The 25680-nt window shown below is 41.2% G+C and overlaps 1 long non-coding RNA gene across 1 annotated transcript; it reads left to right on the top strand.

Annotated features, from left to right (window-relative positions):
* Positions 1–5819: 5819 nt before the first annotated feature.
* On the top strand, positions 5820–15780 carry LOC117064935. Its single transcript, XR_004429752.1, has 3 exons — positions 5820–7297; positions 9144–9192; positions 12636–15780. It is a non-coding gene; the product is annotated as an uncharacterized LOC117064935 (long non-coding RNA).
* The last annotated feature ends 9900 nt before the right edge of the window (positions 15781–25680 follow it).

Here is a 25680-nt window from a genome sequence, read left to right on the forward strand (position 1 = left end):
AGGGCAGAGTCTACCGGGGTTCCATATGGGCTTTACGAATAAACAAGAGGTTGAAAACTCCAGCTTCGTGGGAGCTAGCTACAGAAAGAGTGGATTGGTTTCAATATTATTGCCTCAAAAAAAAAAAAAAAAAAGGAAGAAGAAGAAGAAGAAGAAAAAGAAAAGAAAGAAACCTAGGCCTGGCTACATGTATGGGCTACATATCGCCTTGTACACACATATGAACGCAGAAATGCCGGGTAACCGCGATCGCCGTCCCCTCCCCAGGCCCAGGAAGGAGCCAGTATTTGGAATGTAGTTGTCTTCCCCAAAAGCGTTGCTTGCCAAATATTGTTTGCTCCTGGAAAACCTAGCCGTTTGCGAATCTGGAATCTGCATTGAAATGCTAGGTATTCAGAATTCTGCGCCCTTCTCTGGCGTCCTGCGGCTCCCTGCCTTCGGCCTCAGTGTGCCGCGAAAGAGATTATTAATCAGAGGCATTCTTCTTGTATGTGTTTCAAAAGAAGGGCAGTTGGCTTATGAATACCGAAAGGGACATTTACAATGGGCACATCCTATAGGTGACTGGAGATTTTAGTATGATTCTGGTTGTTTTGTACCGGGAAATCACTGCTCTGATTTGAGGATAGGGAGAGGGAGACTGTTGAATAGGCTAAATTCAGAACCAGGTGTTATTCAGAGTTAGTTTGCAAAACGGAACTGGCTGTGTGTTTAAATTAACGTCTAAAATCATATCTTCAGTCAAAATGTGGTGACATTTTGCAGTAAATTTTTTAAAAGATTCACATATTATCTGTAAAATTTGGGTTAAAGGAATAAATTCGTGAAGAGGAAAAACGTAACAAAATTTGAAACAGAAAGAAAAAAATTTTCACTTAAAGTCCAAAATATTTCGGAACACCTCTTTTTCCTGGCCCTGGGCTCACCATTTCAGAAGGTATGGTTGGAAAACTGTCGAGTCGTTAAGGCAAGCCTTAATTTTTACCGTGAGGTAGCCAAGATCATCTTTGAATGTTATATACTTTTCGCTATGTTTCATAAAATGAGCTTCTTTCTGTTAAGTCCTATATCTGTTATACAATTCTAAATATTTCTGATTGAGACAGCAAATTAATCATTCGGTGACGTGGTTGTGAGGGGAGAAACACGTGTCTCATTGGAGGTTGTGAAGTTCAGTGAGGTGGTATTTTTAGCTTGAAAGGTCCAAATTCAGATATTTGGGTATTTCTCCCCCTCCCACCGTTACCCCACCCCGTCCCCATTTTACTCTCTCTTTAACTCAACCCTTTGGGTTCCCTTTCTCCTTTTTCTCTCCCTTTCTCGCTTCTGTCTTCTCTCTCCCCTTTATAGCGCCTCTCCCCTTTTCTCCCTCTTCTTTTCCTCTTCTCTTCTCTCTTCTCTTATTTATTGTCTGATTCTATGTCAAGTTAACATAAAAGTAGCAACTGGGACGCCCAGTACCCTTAGCAGACCCTCTCTCCACCGCGCGCAGGGCACTTTGGGGAGGTGTCTGTCGCTGCCAGGTTACCGGCCAGAGTGGTGGCTCTTGGTGCAGGGCATGCTGATCTCGGAGGAGCTGGGGTCTGCGCGGGGTTGCGGGGCTTATTCAAATACCTCCCGCTGCTGCTGTGATTCGCAGGGACTCGGCCTCCATATGGTAATGCGGGGCGGGCGGTTGGGGGAGGCGCAGAAGGGAGGGGAGGGGAGGATGGGGGTGAGGGCGGGGTGGGAGGGGGCTCCGGCACTGCGCGCTCGGCTGCCGGGCTGGGACAGAGCACCCGGACCCGCGGCGGCAGCGGCAGCGGCAGCGACGCTACCCACCCTCTTCCCCAACACCCACCGAGCCAGCGAGCCACCGAGCCACGGTCCCTCGGGGTAAGCCACAGCGCGCACACGGCAGCGACGGTGACGGTTCACACGCCTCGGGTTACTACCACGCGCCAATAAGGGAGATTAGAAACAGAAAAGGAGATTACAGAGAGATCAGAGATAAGAGGTGTACCTCTCTGTGTTCCTTGTCACACAGCGCGCGCGCGCACATACACACGCATCTGTACACACATGCATGCTCAGACAGCCGTACACGCACGCGTTCCTTGCTACTGCCATCTAAATATATGCACCGATAGTCTATGCCCTGCAACGTGGCGGATGTGTTTGTCCTGATCCTACATAAACGCAGGCAGGTATGTGCGAGAGTCCAGGCAGGAACAAACAGCCACGCGCAATTTAACTGCAGCCAAACTCAAAGAGACCTTGAGCCTGCCGAATTGTTTCACTCAGCCAGGTACCCCCCAGAAACCGGCTATTCTGCAATCAGTTGTGGAATCCTGCAATTATTCATAAAATGTGCTGAAAATGTATTTTAGGAAACGTAATCTTGCTATATATGGCAAGGTAAAGGCGAACCTGAAGGATGAGTATGTTTCCGCTTTTTAATGTTATACGTGTAGCCATCTGACCACTTTTTATTGGGTGACATATCATATGAGCACTTTGGTGTAGGCTTGGAAAAACTACAGCCAGAGGTAAGGCTGGAAATGCTATAAGAGTTAAGGGAGCTGAAAATGGATGCTGGATAGTCCAGCATGAAAGATGGCATACGGCTTTAGGTTTGAAATCGGGGGAAATACATGTGAATATTTATACATGAAGGCCATTGGGGAAGGCTGAGTCTTGGCCTGAGTATCTGTGCAGGTAAGCCATTCATAAGAAAACTAATTATCTGTGCATGTACTTGGATTGTTTAATTGAATAAGCTGCATGTGTGCATATTTGCTGTTCTTTGAGGGTTTGCAATTATAGATTGAGTCTTTTTTCAGTGATAGTTTTGGGGGAATTAAAAGGTGGAATATATATTATATAATATATAATTATATATACAATATATATAATTTGGAATATATATTATATATATATTCCAAAAGCCATCATGCTGCATAGCTATATTGCCAAGAAAGAGAATCCCATCCTATAAACAAGATTACCATTGCTTGAAATCTAACTCAAGGCCTGTATATTTTAAGGCACATCAACTGGTTTAATAGCCAATTGTTTTGTGTATTTTTTTTTTCATTTCAAAGTCAGGAATCAAGGATGCTTTTCAGTCAAGATAATGTGCCTTGTTTCCAGACATATTAACATAAAAATGAAACTCAGTAAATTTTGAATGCAGCCGATAAGGTACAACATACAACATGGTTGAAAATGTCTTCCTTGAAGAAGGCTGTCCATTGCTGTGTCTACTCATTTTAAAATATATATGTATTTTTCAATAAGAAATGCTAGAAAGCAATAGGGCGGGGAATGCCGCACCTCTCAGGCAATCAGCACAAAAATTCTTTAGAAATCTTTGGAATCACTTCACTTATACACAGATTATCTCGAAAACACTGGCCCTGAACTGTGTTTCTGCTAATATGAAGTTAATTAGACAATCAAACTTTGAGCCTTGAGCGATGGGCATTACAGCCCATCAAGGTATGTCAAGAAAGAAAAAAAAAAAAGTGTCTTTTCTTTTATGACCAAATCAGGAGGTTATACAGCTGGCATTGCATATATGACAGATATGCATATTTGTAACCTTAAATAAACAGAAGCAGGGAGGTAACTGTTTATATTATCTAGCAAGATACAGCAGCAGACACTCGCTAAAAAAGACAGAAAGGGACAAGAGAGACAGATAGACATAATAAAATAACAACAAAAAAAAAGAGGGAAAGGGAACCAATAAAACGACAAAACCTGAAATTTTCGCGAATTAAAAAAATGCAAATATATCTTTACATATGCATCAGTATTAAAAATAATACACGCTGGAACCAACAGGAGCGAGAGCAAGAAGCAGAGGAGGAGGTGGAGGAGAAGAAGGAGGAGGAGAGGAGGAGGAGGAGGAGGAGAGGAGGAGGAGGAGGAGGAGGAGGAGGAGGAAAGAATGGAGGCGCCGCGGAGCCCTGATTATGCATGGGCTGGAGCTGCCTCCTCTAACCTGTTCTTCTCCGAGCCGGGCAGCCGGCGGTCCTCAGCCGCCCACAGAACAGGAGCCGAAACAACCGTTCTCGAAGGCTACAGCGTTTATTTTTCTCTTTTGGGGGGTTTTGGCGGTTGTTTCAGGGGCTCGCCAACTGGCCCCTTTAATTAAAAGCTTCAATAAAAGGCGATCGCGCCAGGAATGCACCCGCTCCTCTTCGCGCAGGATTTGCATATTTTTTTAATGCCCTAATTTCCTTGATGTATGTAAATGTAGCCGGACGTAGAGGGAGACAGGGAGCTGACGTCAATGGACGTGACCTCGCAGCTAAACCTTGAACGTGAAGCCGGGATGGGGGAAAACACGGAGCGGCAGCCGGCGGAACCCGAGAACGCGGGCGGCGGCGGCAGTAGCCGAGCCGAGGCCGGAGGTGCCAAAGGGGCCAGTGCCGGCCCCGGGGGAGGACAAGCCGTCGCCTTCTTTCTGCACCGCGCGGCTTTCAGACTCGCCAGCCTTCCGGCCGCACACGCAGACTCTTGTCCTGAGCTGCCAGCCCCACCAAACACACGTTCTTTTGCTTCCCTCAGAAAAGCAACACGCCCCAAAACAACAAACCAAAACCAACAGATTAAGCAAATGTTTTAGACCAAAGCTCGGGTAGCTTATCAGAAAGAAGACTCTGACCACGGAACATATATATATTTTTTGGCTTCTCTCCACAAGAAGAGGAGGGGGAGACCACAGACAACAGCAAATCACTCCTAAAACAAGATAACTACAAGTGTTCCCTGTAGGGAGAGGTAAATCGCCCAGCCAACTGGCGAAGGCTTCTGGTTTCGGCACCTATTTACCTGTGCACTCATTACGCTCAGCGGCTTCATTAACAGCAGGGTGATGAGCGCGCGTTTTAAAGTGATGGGAGTGTCGTGGTGTTCGTGTGTGTGTGTTGGGAGGTGCTTGCGCTAGTGAGCACCGAGGTAGGCGCTCTGAGCAGAGAGAGATCAGTCTTTCCACAGCCACGTCTGGAACTTATCTGAAGAGCCATCTAGGCCAGCACTCCTAGGTTGGAGTTCGAGTTCACCCCTTTAAAAAGAGAAGCCAGCAAAGGCTTCCCCTGAACAGCCAGGTGCTTCCCATCGCATTGTTTGCAGAAGGAGGCTTGAGGTGTGAGCCATTCCGTAGCCGCCGCCTTGCCGGATTTGGCCTGGTGTTTTGCACTTAGAACTCTACGGCCTCAGCACGGAGGTAGTGCCTCCCTGAGACGCTGCCGAGGCCTTTTCGTTCCCCTCCTTCCGCCCACGGCAGCCCTGCGCGCCGGCGTGTGCGTGCCCGCGCACGGGGCCGCTGGCACCTCCCTGTACACATCCGCCCCCTCCTCTGCTCGCCACCTTCTCTCGGGCAGCTAAGAAATGGTCCTCGGCTTCTTCTGGGCCGGAGGGCAGAGCTGCGAGCAGACAAGAAAGGGGCGCCGGTGGCTGCGGTGGCGGCTCCTCCGCTCTGCCCTCGGCTGCCAAGTCTGCCGTTTCATCGTTCCACCTCTCAGCCCCAGCTTTGTTTTCCTGACATGCTCGTGGCCATTGGGCCCCACGCCTGCGAGGGGAGTGTGTGCGTGTGCGCGGGGGGCGGGCGCGCGCGGCGGGTGGGGGCTCTCACGCCAAGGACACGCATGGCTGTCTGTCCTCCGGCTGCACTTGGCGGGAAAGCTAGGGGCCGCCGGCGGGGCTGAGCGCCAGCGGCTCTCATTACCGCCTCCCTGCTCCCCCCGGGCCGCATTTACATACGGGCCACTAGTCTGAATTTTTACGGCACTCCCCCCCTCCCGTACCCGGTCGCACGCGCGCAGGCTCGGAACTACCACCCGGGCACGCAGATACCCGCGCCCACGATGCGGCCAGCCCCAGGCGCGCAAACAGGCCCACAGAGGCAGACGGCACTCTGCGGGACGGATTCCTGTACCGCCTCCCCGCACTCCCGTGCCCACACCCCTGACAGCCTCCCTGCTTGTGTTGCAGGAAGCCCACCTTACCCTCGAAGCCCCCACCCTTCTCTGTCGTCTGCACACTTCCACCCCCACCCTCCCACATCTCTCCGTGTCTCCCTGGAAGACAGGCGCGCGCGCGCGCGCGCGCGCGCACACACACACACACACACACACACACACAGACATACAGACATACACACACGCTTTTTCTTCCTCCTCAAATAGATAACCCCTGTGGCGCGTCCCTGGTACCTTTAGAATAGCTCTAGAGTTTAGAGAATAAAAATCTTTAGAATGCATTTCTTGTCTTTAGCCAAACACATTTAACAACCACGATACAAACGGGAAGGAGTGAAGAAGGGGGACTTGAACCAAAAGACCTTTAAAAAAAAAAAGTATGCGAGTCAAAAGGTCATTCTCCAAGTTTGTAAATAAAATTGCAAAGGGAGTCAAGAAAGGAGAGGAAAGAAGGGGAAGAAGGTTAGGAAGACTCACAAGTTACATGAAACGGTTCATTGGAAAAACGACAGGGCGATTCTTTATTTTTTTTAAAAAAAGAAGAATCTTAAGAAACCAAGAGAGGAAAAAAACTGGAGGAAAAAAGAAAAAGAGAAGAAAAGGATGTTTAAAAAACGCAAAAGAAGTTTCCAAAGAAATGTGTGCTTTGCATCCTACAATAGGAAAATGTAGCCATTGCCTTCCTTCAGACGAGACATTTCTAATTTGTTCCGTCTGTCAGGAGGGGACTATGAGAGGTTTGGGTGCAAATTCATTATCTCTGGCAACGCAGAACGTAGTGTGGGGACTGAAAAAGACCGTGGCAATGGATGAACAATAGGGCTTCAGTTCATCAGTAACAAAAGCAGTGGGGAAATTGGTTGAGTTTCAGAGCACGTCCTCCTCGGCAGAGGGGGCTGGACTAGACCTTGGACAGCCCCCCCAAAAACTTGCCAAGCCTCGCACACACCACTTCACTCTCCACTCCGAGGCTCAGGGAGCAAGTGCCTGGCATGGGGGGGAAAAGTTGGCTTTTTTTTTTTTTCCTCCTTGGTCTTTTGCTCCCTTCTCCCTCTCCCCAGAAGGGAAGACCCATTTAAACTATTTTAGACGCAATCAACCAAGAATCACCATGTGGAATTGAGCGGCAGTTTTAAATGTGCTGAGCAGAGGAGAGGAATGATGAAAAAAACACATTTTTTTTTTTTTTTTTTTTTTGGAGACGCCGAAAGGAGCCTGTTTGTGTGCTGCGGCCGTGCTGTGACTCTGGATCTTGTCTTTCAGCCGGCGCCTCGGTTCCTGCCCAGCTGGATTTGGGGGGGCAGCATTGCCTGGCGCAGGGAGATCAAGTGAGTATCGTGGCGGCCCTCAGGCTGCAGCTTGCCGGCGGCGTGAGGCCAGCAGTGCCCGCCGCGGCCCCGCGCCCGCACTCCTCATCTCGCCCGCTAGCCGGTGCCCGCAGAGCCCCGCTGCGGGCCGCTCCGAGGGCCAGTCCGGGGCTTTGCTTCAGCTAATTGATTGTGTGCCTCGGATGTTAAACCTGTTGATCTCGTGAGTTTTCTGAGCCAGTACTGTTAATTATCCAGCGGCTTGACCCCCAGTCGCAGAGAGATGCCAGGAAATCTTCGCGTTGGAAAAGGGATTTTTTGTATCTAATTTTGTGATGGTGGTGGTGGTGGTGGGGGTTTCCCTTTTAAACCTAGAGCAAAATGCACTTGTATTTTGTACTTCTGGATTCGAATTCGCATTTTGAATAATTCGCCTCCCTTTAACCGCCCCCAAAGTTGCAATTACCTGGCAAGGAAACGAGGGTCTGATTAGATTTTGGTGGAAAACTTAGTACAGTAGCTAACTAGATCTGGTGGCTTTCCACTTCCCTTTTCTCTTTGCCTTTTGAATTTTGTGAGGTGAGAGGCCGCTTTACAGGGTTATCCCAAGTTCAGATTCATCAAGATGCAACCATCGTGGTTCGTTATTGGTACTTGCAGCGGTTCTGGTATCCAAATGGAGCTGGGTCTTTGCGGTTTGCTTAGAGTCTAGACCCGTCTGTGGAAGGCAAGAACTCCTTTCTGTGGCCTGGAATTATCTGCAGGAACCCAGGGTGATGGGAACTCGAGCAATGTATTTGCATTAGTTTCTGCGGCGTTTTATCTTGCAAATGTACCCGCGGTGCTTGAATGGGGGACTATCTTGAGAGGTCAGGAGAGCAGTGGAATTGATCAGAAGTTAGACCGGAGGCTCTGTCAAGTCACGGCCACGGCCGGGGGCCCCTTTGGAGCTGTGGCTGCCTTGGGCCCAGAACCGCAGAGTCGGATTCCGTTTCCTCCCTTTCTTGGTGTCCACCTCTGCCCACCACCCTCCTTTCTCCACCTTGGCACCGGTAATTAGGGCGCTGTCTCAGGAAGCGAGCTCCCACAGTCAGCGTAATTAAACCGGGGCAATACTTTCATTTTGCAAAACCAATAGCCCCACCCCTCCAGTCCAAAATAACAATAAGCATAAAAAATCATAAAAGAAAAGCAACCTATTTGGGGGAGTATTGAATTCCTGAATCTTGGATCGAGAGAGAATGGGGGAAGGGAATTTTTCAAAAATCCACCACTTTACAGCAATCAGGTTTTACATTATTCATTGATTTACTGGAGGAAAGAGCCAATCAGGAGCCATAGATATGAATGCACATCTCACCGTGCTGTGGCCTTACAGTAAACTATTTGCATCTTTCTAATGGAGTAGATATTTATCCAGGGATTCCCATTGTTCGAAAGGCCTGGAAATACAGTTCCTTAAACATTTAGAAAATAAGGCTGTTCCAGACTTAAAATCCTTACATGGAAAGACTCTCTTCTTTTGTATGGCAGGTTACAAGGTTCAAGTCCCTAATGTTTTTTTAAGAGTCCCTCTTCCTTCCAAGATAAAAACAAAAGAAAAGAAGAAAGAAAAATTAATTTCTCAAACCCCTCCAGATTCTGCATATTTTGCATTCACATTATCATGTATGTCTCCATTTAAATGCAAATTAGCATATTTAACCCTGTGGGTGCTGAGACCCAGGATACATTGTACTGGGGTTTTATGGAATCTCTTGGCATTTTAAGGAATCATGGTAATAATATTTTAAATGAAGCAATAGCTACATGACTTTATTCATATATATAAAAACTGTGATCATTTGTTTTCTGGACTATTTTTCAGATGAGACTGCAAAGAAGCATAAATGAATAGACAATCCAACCAACCAAAGGTAATTTTGAAATTTACATTTGATAAAATCCAAGTGATGTACAAAATAGAATATTATTTACTGGGTGGCAGGCCTGCAGTGGGTTTCATATCTCCTAATTCATGCTCTAAGTTTCTGTATGTGCAGCCTTCTCCTCTGCAGGGAGCCTTTGTATATTATGTATCAAGCACAATACAAATATAACCTGTAACTGCCCATAAAAAAGAAATTTGAGATACAGAGTAAACAATAGAATACTTTTGTTAGAAAGTAAGCCGGTCAGGTACCTTACCTGAACTATACAAATCACTGTAAATTAAATGGCTTTTATGTAGAAAATGGTAGTCTTGACTGTACTAGTGGACTGTGGTTTACATGCATTTGAATCATACAAACCAAATATTAAAAGGGAATCTCAGTGATAGGCCAATTCTTCATGTACTTTGCAGTAATCTGAATAGGATTCAGAGGTGTTCCAAATATTGGTGACAAACCTAATGCATTTGAATTTATGAAATAGCATAATTCTGATCCAAATAATGTGGAAAACCTAACTTTTCACTTTTAACTTAAACAGAGATTGTTTACTCCCAAGTAAACCAGAATGTTTCAATTCATGTTTCAGCCATCTGGAGACCTATAAAAATATTAGAAAACAAGCATGACAATCACGTCCTAATCTACTGGCCATTAATGGGAATTTATTAGTGAATGAGCAGGCAAACCATTTAAATTCAGTATATCCTTCAGTATGCAGATTTCAAAATGGTATTCTGCTCAGCTTAATAGCTTTTTGAAGCAAAAATATCTGATATAACATGTAGGTGTTAATAGTTGCTCTTAGTATGTGACAGACATTGCTAGGAATCTTTAGGGCTACACAATTGTTTCAACTTGTGTCACATCCTGTATAATAATACAGTCTTTGAAATATGTATGGTAAACTATCATATAAACTTTGGCAATATTCAAAATAATCAGATGCTCTGTGTTAAACCTTCCTGTGTAGTTTTTATTTCTGCATATCCTGAGAGATAGTGGAGAGTAAAATATCTAATTGGCTATCTGGCTAATGAACAGACTGCCTATAATCCTAATGGTTCATTTTACTTATTGGAGCTCCCATGATGAGTCTATGTCATATGTGCCAGGCATGGGGACCAGGCCTGGAGTCCAGTTGATATGACTATGTGGCATTGCCCTAGAATATGCTATTTTAAGACAGTATCTTCTATAGCTTTTAATTGTAGAAGCATATCAAATGTTCAATGTCTTGGCTTTCATGATGGGTACTTTGGTTTTAAAAATGCATTTAGTTGCTAAGTGTGGAAATATAGCCCTGTTACTTTGCAAATTCAACAGATATGGTGGTGATAAATGTACACAGACAAATGCATGACATCTCTTTGCTTCCACCAACCCCCACCCAGGTATATATAAAGCAAAAGGATATTCTAAAAATATCTGTCATCTGACCACATGCTTGCTTTAAGTAATACATGCCAAATCACTAATGATTCTGCATCTGTGTCTTGGAAAGCAAGGCCACAATACTGTCACTCTTCCAAGGCGGCAAAGCTCATTACTGTTTGACATAATGTCTAAAGTGAAATGTGCCTCAGTGATATATTACATTTTTATTTAGTAGTTTATGTTATGACCAGATAGTTCAAGAAGGAACAGTAACTTCATGGAGGTGTGTTTCTCTGAATTAGTTTTTGGTTTGCTTGTGCATTTTATGTATAACCCAATGCAGCCATTTCTGATTGTACCTCTTGTACCATAATTTGATAAGAAAAATAGATGAACAATTTCAAGAGCTTAGTCTTTTCTAAATAATCAGTACTGGAATGTTTACCAAAAAAGTAAATAAATAAAAAATCTTGGGAAATGCTGGCATCTATGTTACTAAGTCGTATCTTTAATTGGTGTAATATTGTAGTTTAAACTCTTAATTATAGGCTTTTCCTCACTATTCTGATTTTCTTGCTAGTCTTTTTTTTATAGGGTTTATATATATGTGCTCTGTATGTAATTCAGTAAGCGTGTTCACATTCGTGTCTTAAATGAATAAGTCACTGAATTAATGAAAGAGTGTATGTTAATTCCAAAAGTGTTTTAGTTGTTGGGGAAAATAATCTATAGAAATGAGAGTATTCTGATAAACTAGTCATATGTGCGATGAGTATTAAGATTACTCTAATAGCATATATTTTAAAGAATAGCAATATGACCAAACATAACTTGAAATTTTGAAAAGCAGTTCATAAGGTTCACCCTTGGTAAATATGAATCTTATGTAGGTTACCTTAGATGTTCTGTTGAGGGACATTTGAATATTACAACTACGTGTATTATCGATGTGTTAGACATAGATTACTCATTACTAAGGAGAGAGAAGAAGAAAAGGACTCTTTGAAGTGATCATATTCACACTTTGAAAAGTTCTAAGAAAAGGAATGAGGCTAATTAATTAATAAAACAGCATTCCTCTCTAGATAGAAGAAAGGTGGGGGCGGAGAAGGGGAAGGCAGGGCAGAGTTATGCTCTTAACATCCAGGTGTTTTATATGTATTCTTCATGAGGTAACAATGCTTCTTTCATACTTTCAGAAGCAAGACTATTACATTTTTCCTTTCGTATGAAAATTGATGTTTAAAACAATAGACAAAGGCTCAGGATTTTCATTACAGCAGAGTTGTGTACAGCATTAGAAACTAATGCTGCAATGTTTATCTGTGCTGCATTCTAACACACACACCCTACATATGCAGTCATTTTTTAAAAACCAGGATGAAGTCCGCTTGCTTAAGAGCATTCAGTTTGAACTTACAGAACAAAATACGCTGCCCTATCACCATGGTACATAGATACAAAACATGACTGAGCTGTGAAGCCATTAAAAACACACCACCAGAGCAAATTGTCAATGTAATCACACATCGACTCACTGCGTAATACAGATCTGATTCCCAGCCCCAGAAAACGAGGCCCTGCTTTAAGCAATAGCAAAGTGCCTTCCATCTGTCTGCCTATGCAATCTGCCAGAAGAAAAATGCAGGCAAAGACGTTCCCCAGATCTGAAATGCTTTTATCTGTCCTTAGAGAGAGATTTCTTCCAGTCTTTGGATATTAGAACGATCTACACTAGCACGGAGGAGGTAAAAGGCCGCGGGTTGCTTTTCCAGGAGCAGTCGGTAGTGCTAGCGGAAGAGATGTTGATTGAGAAAATAGGGATTGTTGCAATGCTGCCGCTACTGCTGCTGTCGCTGCCGCTGCTCAGGCAGCAGGCGTGGGGCAGTTGGCTGATCACTGATGCATATCAATAACCATGTACTTGAGATTTCTCATGACATCATCATTACCTTGGTCTCCCGCGGTCTCGAACCTTTGACCTTGCCGGGCTGGTCCACAATTTGGCAGTGAAAGCCCCTCCAATGATGGCCCTTTTCTCCTTCTTTCAGACCGGGGGCAGCAGCAGGCCAGCAAGACGGCATCTTCTCCTTCCCAGCCTAGAAGCCCTGTGAAATCGAGGATCTTCCCCCTAAAACACATACACACAAGATATGTGCAATCAAGCTGCCACCGCTTGGTAGAAAGCTCATGGTGTGCCTAACCAAAAAGGATCAGGAGCAGATCCTTGAATCAGCTGTCACTTCTATAGAATGGGATGGTTTTTTTTTCCTTCCTCCTTAACCTGCGCTGGAAATTGCCGTTGGCTTTATACATCTCTATAGAGAGAGGCTAAAGAGTCTTGCGTGAGAAAGAAGCAATTTACAATGCAAATAGAGGCCTGTGAAGGGACGGATGCTGCTGCTCACTCGTAACAGCTTGCTGCACCTTAATAGCTGGTTTTATTTTCTGATATTAATAGATGAATTGTTGGCTAACGCTGCCGGAGATTACTTGCTGAAAGGAAAAAAAAAAGTTCGGAATAAACTCTGAAGGCAACAGATCTCGTTTGGATGTTTTAGCCGCGCACACACACAAACAGAAACCAGGTCATATTTACATAAAAGGAGGAATCTTAAGCGCGGCAAGTATCCTGGACGACTACTCTTCGGTACTGCCAGAAAGGATCGGGACCTGGAGTCTGGCAAGACGAAGACAGAGGCCTGTGTGGGAAGCGAGTTGTTATCTTTGGTTATCTAGCTGTATGAGTGTATTGGTCTTCATAAAGCTAGATAACCGAAAGTAAAAACTCCTTCAAGATCGCCGGGGAGCGTGTGAGAGTGAAAGACTACAACCGAGAGACAGTAAAAACCAGAAAGGTCAGGAATACTTATTGAATCTAACTTTGTTTTTGTTTTGTTTTTTCCCTTATGATTAAAGGTGGGATGAGAGGAAATTAAGTGACACACATATGCTAAAATATCAAGGTGCCAGATATATCTTGAGAGGGGTTGTTGCAGCTGCAAAGAAGTATATAGTGCTAATGAGTAAAGATGCATGTGCAGTTTGTTCTATTTTAAGGCAAAAGTTTATATATCAGGAATTTTTTCCTTAGAAAGCTGTTGCAGAGATGTCTGGTACCTAGTTTAAAATGATTCCATAATATGTAGACTTGGGTAGTTCCTTCCTGAGGCCCCTCCCCCTCAAAATTTGAAGATTGTGCTTGGAAATTACTTTACATGTATTTGGGCTGTATGTCAATTTGTACGAAATTAGACCTTCAGAAAAGTTTATACCGGAAGGTTAGTAATTTATATCTATTGAGGACTTAGAGCTAGCAGGAAAAATGAAAAAAAAAAAAAAAAAAAGCAAGGGCTGATTTTTATTTTTCTATTCAAAATACAAGGACAGATGCTTCTCTGTTCCAAGAGGGTTTCCTTGAGGAAGCTACTGAAGCAGAAAGACATGATGGAGACGAGATCGCCTCCCCTCTTGTCAAAGTGTTAAAAAAATGTTCTGTCTTACTCTGCGCCTAGCATTGGAAATGAAAGTGACATTTACGCCACAACCCACGTGTGCGCCTCCTCTCTTTTTGTTTAAGGATGATCAGGTCTATCCAGGAAACAGCTCTGGCATCCCAAACTGAAATAATTAGGACGTATATAGACCTGACAAAAATGGAAAGGGGGTGGGGAATCTGAGGGTCTGTCTTGCCTAATTGATTCCGCTAAACGGAATGCAGGAGATGTGAACGGCAGGACGCTCCGATTCCCACGCTCGGGGGCAAGTGATAAAGCGGGGCCGGGCAGCCTATGACAGACAGCCCTGTTGGGGGGTGGGGGTATGAAAAAAACATCATGTGCACACACCATACTCATCTCCATCGCTTAAGAAAGTAAAGGCATTTCCCACCCACAGCCATCTGCAGCTCCCCAAATGGCAGCACCAACTGGTCTGTAGCTGCTGCACACTGTCTGCTTCTGTTAATTTTTAAACCACTGTTTAATCTGGCCATAATTAAGTTTTGCTTTCTTCGTTGTTTGAGATTTTCAGAATTCAAGGCAACCTATTATAAAGCAATTCCAAGAAAGTCCCATGACTACCTGCCCCTAATGTTAAAATCTCAGTCCATGAGATTATGGCCTTGTGACCACATTTTTACTTTTGTTTTGGGTGGGCTGTATTTTAAAATACATATCTCTATATAAACAGTCATTATAATTTCATGAGGCTTTTTACCTCTTAACATGATACATCTAGGAACTTGGTCTAATTGTGCTAGTAGATATACACTAGAAGTAAAACTATGAAGTCATTAACCTGCAGAAAGTTGATTATAACAATATGATAAAAAGTTTATTTTGAAATTGTCTCAGCTAGATGGGTCTAAATAGCCATTTTAATGTAATCTAAAAATAATACTATGCCTAGCAGAAACTTTGGTGCTTTGGAGGTCCCCATTGCCACCTTTTCATAAAAGTCCTTAAGTTTTCCATATGTCACCAAGCAAACATTTGTATAGGCATTTACACAGAAATGTAACCATTGCAATTAGAAAATATCCCAAATAGCCTGTTATCTTCCATGTGGCCTGGATTACTGACAATCCCAAATATACATTTTTTTCTTTAAAAGTAGTACAATTTCCTTTGTAGCTTCAATTCCTTATATGACTTCAGACTGGAGAAGCCTGTTAAACCACTGTTAGTTTCAGTTAGAAAGTCTGAGAGACTTTATATACATAAATTCTCAATTTGGCTGCTGTACACGTGCCAAAGTTTTACTACTGTAGTGACCGTTGAGAAGACCCTTGTTTATTTACATTTGAAGCACTGTTTGTGCAAACAACCTTTCATTGTTAAGTGCCTGTATTCCTTTCATTTACTTCATGTCCAGGGGTGCTATTTACCTAGAACCATTGTCTACTACAATTAACATTTACATTACAAAGTGTGTGGTTTTCTTTTTCAAGGAGGTTCAATTAAGGCAATAAGATGTTTGCTGGAGAAACCTATTGTTTACTGAAAGCACTCAATGGAGTCAAATTACTGAAGCTTTTGCCTACATCTTGGTCTTTTATGTAAATATGTTAAATATAACATCTAAGGAAAATAAACAATATTATAATTATGTGTTTGCCATTGTCATATCAAACTTGCTTTGTATCATACTAATGTTACATAACTTATCGATCAATAAAAATACATTTCAATGTTATTATTTTCATTTTATTTTTTGCTGTTTCACTGCTCTTGGTGCAACATGTCCCAATTTTTCTTTTTTCTATTACACATCAAACTTCTGACATTTTGTTTTATTTGTGTGTGTTGAAGAGAGGTACTGTATCTGAGCATGGGTTTGAAGGGTATTGGAAATAATCTCTACATTGACCTTATAATAAGGTGATATTTCTTTGAAATCTGAAATATTCCAAAGGCATGTATATTTAAGTCAAAAGAAGTGTAAATATCAGTTAAGTAGTTCTTTGAAAGCTAGTTTTAACATTGGCAGAAACCGGATCAAGTTTATTTAGCATACCACTGCATTGTAAAACAGTTGGAGTGAAGTTGCAGGTTGCGTGAGTATGCATGTTAACTAGTGGGAACCAAGCGCAGTCTTTGTGAAAGGGGAGCAGCAGATTGCTGTGCAAGGCCAATGTTAAAAAGGCAGCTGAATTTAACACCATCTGGAAGAAAAGATCCCTTCACGACTTTCTCACACCGTCAGACAAAACTAGTGTCTCTTGTTCCGAGCCCTTGTCTATGCAACCATACAATACTGAGTCATTATACTTTTGCTGAGAGAAAATTTGAGAACACAATATGGGTAACCAGTGAATGACCAAGTTTCATTGTGCCCGCTTAAGTCGATTGAAATCTACGTCTAGAGCTATGAATGGTAGTATTGTTTTCCTCACCAGGGCTGTACTAAATGTCAGCACAGTGTAAAGAAAAACTGTAAAGAAAAGTCTGCAAATAACTTACCAAATCTCAATTATAATATTTTCCCACACTAGAACTAATATCATTGCGAGGAGCTACATTGCAGAAAATACAAAAAGAAACAAAAAGTAATAGAGAGTTCATTTAGAAGTTATTTTATCCAGAGAAACATTTTAATTTTCTGATGGGAACTTCAATTCAGGCTTCAGGCTGGGATGAGAGGTGGAATTCATTACTGGCAAGTTCAAATTACAAAAATACTGCTTGTGCAATTAAAATACAATAAAACAAACACCCAGTCCCACCTGAAGCTCTCTATTCTTAAATATAAATGGGCTCTACTTGGGTTTTATTACTTGAGTCCTGCATAGAATCGTTAGTGTGAATCTAGCTTAAATTTTGCTTTAAATTGTGGTACACTGCTCTTTCAAAGCTTGCCACTGTGATTGACATTGCAAAAGAACATCATTTCCAAAAATATTTAAGAATATTCTGGCACCTCCCTAGGTGGATTCTGGTGTCCCCAGGAATACACTTCCTTTTTATGTTATGCCCCTCCCCCTACTTTCTAACTTTTTTCCCCCTTATGATGTGTGTAAATCAGTTATCTTTCGGTTTAACATTCACGAAATCTATTTAACTGTAAACAGTTAGAAAAAGGAAGCAAAACAGTTCAGAAAAAGCAAATGGAATTGGTTGTGTATGTTTTACTAGGATGTCTATTTTAAATGTAATTGACTTTGCAATTTTGTTATTGTGTCACCAAGTGTCTCATAGTTCTTAACATGTAAGTGCAAAACAATGAGTAATTGCTGTTTTGCTGAATAATACATCTGAGTTGCCAACGTCAAAGGTATTATTTTGCGTATTTCTAAACAGGAATGTTAACTGCAGGTTTTGACATCTAGAATCTTTTCATGAAATACTTAGAAATAGGGCAATAAAATGATACCTGTAAAAGTAAATATAAAGATAGAACCCATTTATTTTCTTTACCCTACTTTATTATACCAGAAAATTAATATGGAAAAGTCACTCACTAATCAAATAATAAAGGATATAGGATAAACACAGTCATACAAAACAACAACAAAAATGAAAATTGGATAAAGGTTAAAAAAAAAAGATAAAGGAAGACTTCTTCGGTGTCCTTGCTGAATGTGAATGGGTATATTCACTAGTATCAATCCCTTAATGAAGTTACCATTATGCATAATAATGAGACAAATGCATTATTTACATTCAAAATGAAATATTTTCCAAAGTGACTTTTCTTTAGGTCATCTTGATCGGGAAATTTTCCACCACGAGAGTTCTTTGTATTTATTTTTAAAATTAAAATAATTTTATTTGGAAAAATATAAAATTCTAATTTGATTTTGTGTAGCCTGATGAAAATTAAGAAACCATTTAAATTATAAGTAAGATATATAGATGAATACATATAAATATTTTAAGATATTTTAGCATTTTAGGAATTTTGACTTTTTAAAAATGGAGAGATGAAGCCAAAGGTTTTATTTTCCAATGTGGCTAGAAAATGAATGACAGTATGTAACTGTGTATGTATGTAGTTTTTTCCCATGAATCTATACATCTGGAAATGTCACTGTGGTTTCAGAATATTGATACCCTTTCCTCCCTAATGTGCTACAGTTAAGTAAAACACACCATAATATGTTGCATTTAGTGGGAGCTGGGGGTGGCAGTGGTGAGATGGGCGACACAGGACAAGGTGTTCTTCAAGACTGAGAACTAATTAGAATCAGTTATTGAGTAAAAAGACATCTATAATGCTGGGTCGATTGTTTTAACATGACTACTTCAAGATAGTTAAACAGGTCCTACAGCAATGGGGCATGTAAGGCAGTTCTTCAGTGTCTCTGGATTTTAATGGATGGCTTTGTTACCCTGTTTTTCTGCTCATCGGTTTCTTAGCACAACTTAAGCAACCTAGTACAGAAATCAGCAGAACCCTCTATTCCTATTTGCTCAGAGAACCCATTTCACCCCTTCTGGGAACTGTTCAACTTATTTGTGGAATTAATTCTAAGGTGGTGAATGGAAATGGAAAGTATATAGTTGTGATTGATGTTAAGGAATATTTACATGCCCTCAATCAGGGCTGCGAGAATTAGTGCACTTCCTTAGAAAGGTGATGACCATGTTTGAGTTGGGAGCATGTGGCTTTCCGCTTTTCAGCCAACTGCCAGACCACAGGGGGTAGGGCTTTTAAAAAGTGCAGATAATCGACTTTATTCAGGGAAATACGGAGTTTTGAGCCATATTTGTTCCAAGAGCAGCACATCACTATGCTTGATGGTTTGACTCGGTTTTAGCTGAGCGCGGGCACAGCGCATTCTGGAGATCTAAAAATAGCCAGGCTTAGCAGCCGCCTTGCAAGGTACTTGGCGTGGGCGGTGCACGGAGGAGACAGCCGACTCTGTGACTGGCCGCAGAAGCGGTTAGGCTAGGCAGTGGCAGCAGCGAAGGCGGCTGGCCCGCCGCGGGGCAGGACTACGCCTCCCGGTGACCGCCAACTGCCCGAGTCGTCCTGCAGCTGCTGCGGCTCGCGGCCCTCGCCTGAAAGCGGGCGTCTGATTGGTGTTTCCCGGGAGACGGGCTGCTCTAGCTGACGGAGCTGGTGCGCCGGCGCGCGCGCTCCCGGGTTGGCGCGCGACTGGGAGGCCGGAGGCGCGCCACGGCCCGGGTAGCAGGCTGGGAGGCTGCTCAAGTTCGCGCTAGCTCAAGTTCCCGCGCCCGCGCTGGGCGCGTTGGAGTCTGCTGGACACCCGCGCCGCGCTGCGGGACTCGGCAGGGGTGGGTCGTCAGCCTGTCCTTTGCCTGGCACGCTGAGCTGCTTCCGCGAAGGCTATTCTGCTTTTGTTTTTTGTTTTTTGTTTTTTTTTAAATTATTATTTTCCTGCCTCTCGGCCCCTAATCAGCGACCTTGGTCACTGCCTCTGCGCCACCTCCGGTCTGCAGTTGCTTGGGAATCCCTGAGTTGAGCTTGTGAATGGGGGTGGCGTAGAGGTTTAGTCACTCCTGGACGTCGGTTAGAGGCAGGCATCTCCCAGCGGCCACCCCCTGCCACAGGGCCCCTTCTTCAGGCGGCACGCAACTTGTGGTTAAGAGGCTTTCTTTTGCTGACACTTGGTGTCTCTAGTTTTGCCCAAGCTTCTTCCCTGGACGTGATCAATATCATTGATAAAGATATTGTGTAACGCCCAGCTTCTCCCTCCCCGCCACCACCACACACACACCGTTATTAACTTAGTGAAAAGCTGCTAACGGAAAGGGTCTCCCTGCGGGGAAGCTCGGGGGTGGGGCAGGGGCGGGGAAGTTTTGTTTGGTGGCCGGCGTTGGTGAACGCTTGCCGCTCTGGGCCCTTCCCTGGGGCAACTCCCACTTCTACCCCCATTGCTCATTCGGAGCTCAGGGCTCATCTTACCCCATCATCAGATTTGCTAGAAATATTAATCTCCTTGTTGGGTGGATACAGTAGAACTTGTTCAGAGATTACTTTAAAAAGAGATCTGGGTCTTAAGCACTTACTAAAGCCAGTTAATAACATCATGCATGGACATTTAAACTTGTTGTAAGTTGCAGAGAGGATTAGCGGGAAGTCACGCTGTGCGCAGCTAATGATACCATCTTAACTCTAACTGGGCTAAATCCAACTCGCCCGGCGCAGGTCCGGCTCTGCGGCCCTCGGGTGAGGCTAGGAAAGAGGGTCTTGGAAAGAGGTCTTGGAAAGAGGGCCGAAACTGGGGGAACCGCCCCAATCCTTAGGTGACGGTCACTGGTCCCGGGAGGCCGCGGGCGGTCCTGCTGTTGCGTAGGCACGCGCCCAGAGACTGGGTCCCAGGCCTCCCGGTGTACACGGACGCACCGCCGTCCGCGGGCTGAGCTTCAGTGACACCGAAGGGCACTGGCCAACATGTCAAAACAGTTTTGATTCCATGAACCAAAGGGGTCTATTGCAAGGTCTATTGCAAGCTCAGGTGAAGTCGTGGGACTTCAAAGGTAGTGGCTTTCCTGTTATTGGTCGATTTGCATTACAGAGGCCGTTTACTTTCAATTCCACTTTTACAAAAGTAGTCACGCTCTATTTCACAGGTAAATTTCGAAGCATTGTTAACAACTTCCTATCATAGTCTTCCTCAACTACTTTCGATCTGATTACTGTTTTAAAGCAGTTTGCTACCACTTTATGACAGGGCCAATTAGAAATAATCTTCAGAAAAGGCTTCGAAAATGCTGCGTTATTAAAACACTTACCTAACAATATTCATTTAATTCTGTCACTAAGTAGCTGTCTGACAGATTTCGTGTTTTCTCTGAGTTTCTTTTAATCGTCATTGGCCCTGGGAAAACAAGCTAACAGGAGAATTTTAACTGCAACCTGGCTCTTGGCTTTTTAAAGTTTTAAATTTAAACTTGACAAGGTTGAGATGTTTATTTTTAAGATCATTAATAGCTAGTGGGAGATTGGAAAAAACTACAGATGCTAATCACCTTAATAATTGGTGAAAACCTGTGAAAGGAACCTCTTGAGAAAAGAGATGTGCGTAAAAAAAAAAAAAAAAAAAAAAAGAGGTAGACAATAAATACTTTCTCTGAATCAGGCCACAAAAAATGATCTACAGAATATTACCCAGAATGTCTCTTTGTCTTTTAGGGAAAAGTATCTTCCTATACACACAAATATATACATATGAGTGAAATTTACTGGGATGGAAAAATGTCTAACAAGTATGATTTAGAAATATTTCCACCAAATAAGTATCTCAAATATAATTAATTTATGTATTTATCAACATTGGCCTAATTTTAAAAACTTCATATAATTGGAGATTAATACCTTCATGAAGACAATAATAGATGTAATATCATTGAAATTCAGAATCTATGGACTTACTTCCTGTCAGAGTTAGATCTCTCGTATAGTAATAATAAAAGTGTACTTAGTCCTTATTTTTAATTCAATGAGAATTATGAATTCTTGAAACTTGCATAAATATAACAGTCTTTGGGAGGAACTCAACTAATAGATTTTAGGCCTTATTTTTAGAAAGTACATAGTTTGTACACAGTCACTACCCAATATATATTACTTTAATGGATTGAGTTACCCTTGAAATGTATGATGTACATACAAAGTTAAATTAGCATTGACTGATGTTGGGAAGCTGAAGTTGAGGGTATTGAGTGGTTTGTGGAATAGCTTGAAAACTGTTTAGAAGGTTTAAATGTGACAAATTCATGGCAAGTGGGGTTTGAAATGGATGGAAGAAAAATAATCTGATAGGAATTCGTCTTTGGGGTCTGTAATATATACCTCTTGAGTGGTTCCACTAGTGAAAATACCTAGACAGCAAGGATATAGGAATTAATTGATAAATTTGCTTTCACATTGTTTTATAAAGTAACTCTTAAGACACTTTGTAGGTATGTAGGTTAATATAAAAATAAAAAGTTTAGCTCTCCCTAAATAAAGTTAAAAATTGCTGAGTAGCTTAGATTTCCACACTGGAGACTCATGCCCAATTATAGTCTAAAGTCTCAGTTTGCAGATATGACATGGGATTCCAGTGATTCAAACAGCACAGTACAAATACGGCATATATTTCTGCCAAGTTTGTCTCAGATGGACTAGCTGCTAAGGAAGAATCCATAGCATGACTGAGCTAACAGAGAGTGTGTTACCTCTCCAATAAGTAATCCCTCCATTTGCATGCTGTGCTCAATGACAGGAGAGAGGACTTGAATTTCCGTTATTTTTCTGGACTTCAGCTTAAAGGTCTATATTGTCAGTTCAAAATACATGAAGTGAACACTATTTTTCGTTAGCCAATCGTTATTATGATGATAAAATTATTTTCTTGGTCATTGAAAATTTTTGGCTTTATTTATTAAAAGTTAACTAGCTTTATTTCATTAGAGATTGTCTAATTCAATTTTGACTTTTCAAATTGCATTTTATACTATAAAGAGCCCTTCTGCATAAAATACAGTTTGAAAAGAGAAAAATATTTATGCCTTTATCATTTTAAGTGATCAAATACTGTAGTGCTAGATATTAGAATATCATGTGCATCACTACATTATTAACTTAATCTAATGCTCAGAGTCATTACCACATTCATGGGTGTCTTTCTGATATCTCTCCAGTCCACTGGATTTTGAAGTGTGATTATGTAAATTTTCTACTGATAAATAAATGACTATAATTGTACTTGAAATACCACTCAAATTCTTAAGACCATGGCATCTAAATAATATATTATGCATTCCTTAATTATTTATCAAGACTAATTCAAAATAACTGTAGGGCAAAGCATTTATTTTTAAATAGCCATCCCTTCCCCCAATTTTTCTTTACAGGGTTAAAAAATATTCCAGATGGTGGAACTATAGGGGATGAGAAAAGGGTTGATGAGTGGAGTGAGTAAGCAGCAAGTTTATCCTTCAAGTAAACATATCTGGTTTGCCCAATAATACTCATACCCTAATGCAATTTTTAAGGCATATGATCTTAATGTCAGTTCAGTAAGAGTATTTGACGATAGAAAAAAACATTTTTAAATGTTAAACATTAGTCCAGAAAATTCTTCACCATTATTTGACAAGGAAAATGGGAACAGTTAGCAAACAAAACATTTCACACATGGTTATTTTTTAAAGTTCTTTATAAACATAGTAGGAAAATTGTAAAATTTCAGTAAGGGTTATGCCAATCAAATGACACTAAATTTAAAGTGTGGCTTTCCTTCATTTAATTATAGATGTAAAAAAGTCACCATAATTGAATGGTGCCTTTTCATTGTTTAACAATTGCAAGACTGTATTCAGAACTCTTGTTGCACTGTGCCTTTAAAGGAAGCGCGTGTGTGTTTTACCTACATAAATTCTAATTGCAGAATCCACTCTAATCATCACAAAGAAATCATCTGAAGCCTCATAAGTTCATGAGCTACACACTTTTCTTTTTTTATTCTGCAGACCACACCTTATCTGGTTGCTAATGAAATACAGGAGATTGATTGCAGAAAATCTTCAAGGGAATATTTGCTGTACCACATATAGTAAGCTCCATTTGGTGCATTAGCATTTAGCCATTTTATGCAAATTTAGAGAAAATGACTCATGTATATGATTTAATATGCATCAGCGATAACTCATATCACCCTTATAAGAAAACAGAAATTAAAAATTCATTAGAAAACTAGACTAGTGTCACTACATGGTTAAAACATTATTAAAGCATATTTCAATGTTTTGCTTACACTAGTGTTCTCATCATGGTGCCACCATTTCATGACAAAGACCGCAGAGGAGAAAACATTCAACTTAAAATGTCTGCTGGCACACATCGCTGGATTTGTGTGTCACTAAACAATGAGCGAGCATAGCCTTGAATACCAACTATTTAATTAGCACTTTTGGAAGCCATGCATAGAAAATAGCTCATTTACATGCATCTGCTTAGCGATTAGTCCCATAAAAAGCTACCATTTCTTTTTTTGTTGTTTAATATAGTGAGCATTTTACCATTCGGCCATGAAAAAAAAATCAAAACATATGTTATTTTTTCAAATACTGAAATTCAGAGATTTAATTAAAATGGGCAAAAGTCTTCATATTTCTCTTCAAGGTATATTTAAATGATTTAATTTAACCTTAAGTGTACCATAAAACGCTGGATACAAGTAATAATTAAGAACTTCAAAGGGCAACAGAAACCCTCTAACAGTCCTTCGTTTAATTAAAGGCTATTATTAGAAAGCTCTTGAATATACAGTTACATTTAATGACGAGTAACGACTAGTAAAAGCAGTATTTGCAAGTTATGAGTATCTTATTTTAAATACTATTGATAGACTCTAGAAAGTATTTCTATCATTTCGTTTTGAAAATAAATGACATGTATTTCTATAAAAACCAAATTCCTAACATTAAAAGACTGTTTAAGATGTTTTGCTTTTCATTAATTCTCTAGTCTACACACACCTGTCATGGTCATAAATTAATTGTACGCTTTGTAAAAAGTGTTTCTGCCTATTTAAATGCCTTTAAGAGGGTATATTTTTCTAATACAGTGGAATATTTATGAAGGCATGTATACAATGTATATGGATGCATTAACAATAAAATGGAGGCTTATTTGTGCATTTTGAAATATAACGCTTTTTGGAATGTGAATTGATATGTAATATAACAGTAATACATTTTTTTAGAAGTTTCTATTATGTAGCACATTTGTGTGAGTAGACAGTTGGCCAGAAGCCCCAGGTAATGATTCTAAACAAATTTTGGAAGGCGTATAAACCATCTATAAAATAGGAACAGAGTATGTAAAATTTGCTCTTCTGTTATAAGTAATTATTGGACTATTTTGCTTTATCTACATTTATTTATACAAGGAATTTGGCTGGAATTTCCATAGCTAAAATTCAGGGTAGGTGAATGATTGGTGTATATATACATTCTCAAGTGAAATTGATGAACAAATACTTTAAAAATTCATTTAGAACATATTACTAATTCTGTTTCTTAATTATCTTTAGTAATTGGTTTATGTACACATCTATAATAAAAAAGTTACCTACTTATTGAGCATATGCAATTTTACCTTGGTGAGTAATCTGTCATTTTGAAAATGTGACACTAATTCCTTTGTTCACTGTGGGCCAGGGAATGCCATGGGATGTGTAATCTTGGAAAGATTTGTTGGATTAAATATTTGGATACAAATCTATATGTATCTAGTTTATCCAGTTAGCTAGCTAAATAATGTATTATATATATATAGTTCACTGTCTAAGAAAAGTGTGCACCTGATGGGCTTTTTGTATAGCATGTTCTTTAATTTGAAATTATTTTGACATCAATTTCTTATTCTATCCATCTTGCAACGAGTGTGATTCTTTATTTGCTTATCATTTTCCCTGGCGCCTCTTCCCAATGCTTAGACACTCATAAGGTTTATAGAATAGGGAACTTACCTGTCTTGTTCATTGCTGAATATCCTGTACCTAGAACAGTGTCAGACACATAGTAGATGCTCAATAAGCTTTTGTGGATGAAAGAATGAATACGTTTAAATAAGAGATTTATCTTTCTGAGACAGCTGTTGCCCTCTGGATCTGAGGACTTGATTTTGATAGATAGA

The sequence above is a fragment of the Trachypithecus francoisi genome, unplaced genomic scaffold, assembly GCF_009764315.1.
Source record: "Trachypithecus francoisi isolate TF-2019V2 unplaced genomic scaffold, Tfra_2.0 Lachesis_group2, whole genome shotgun sequence".
Taxonomy (NCBI): domain Eukaryota; kingdom Metazoa; phylum Chordata; class Mammalia; order Primates; family Cercopithecidae; genus Trachypithecus; species Trachypithecus francoisi.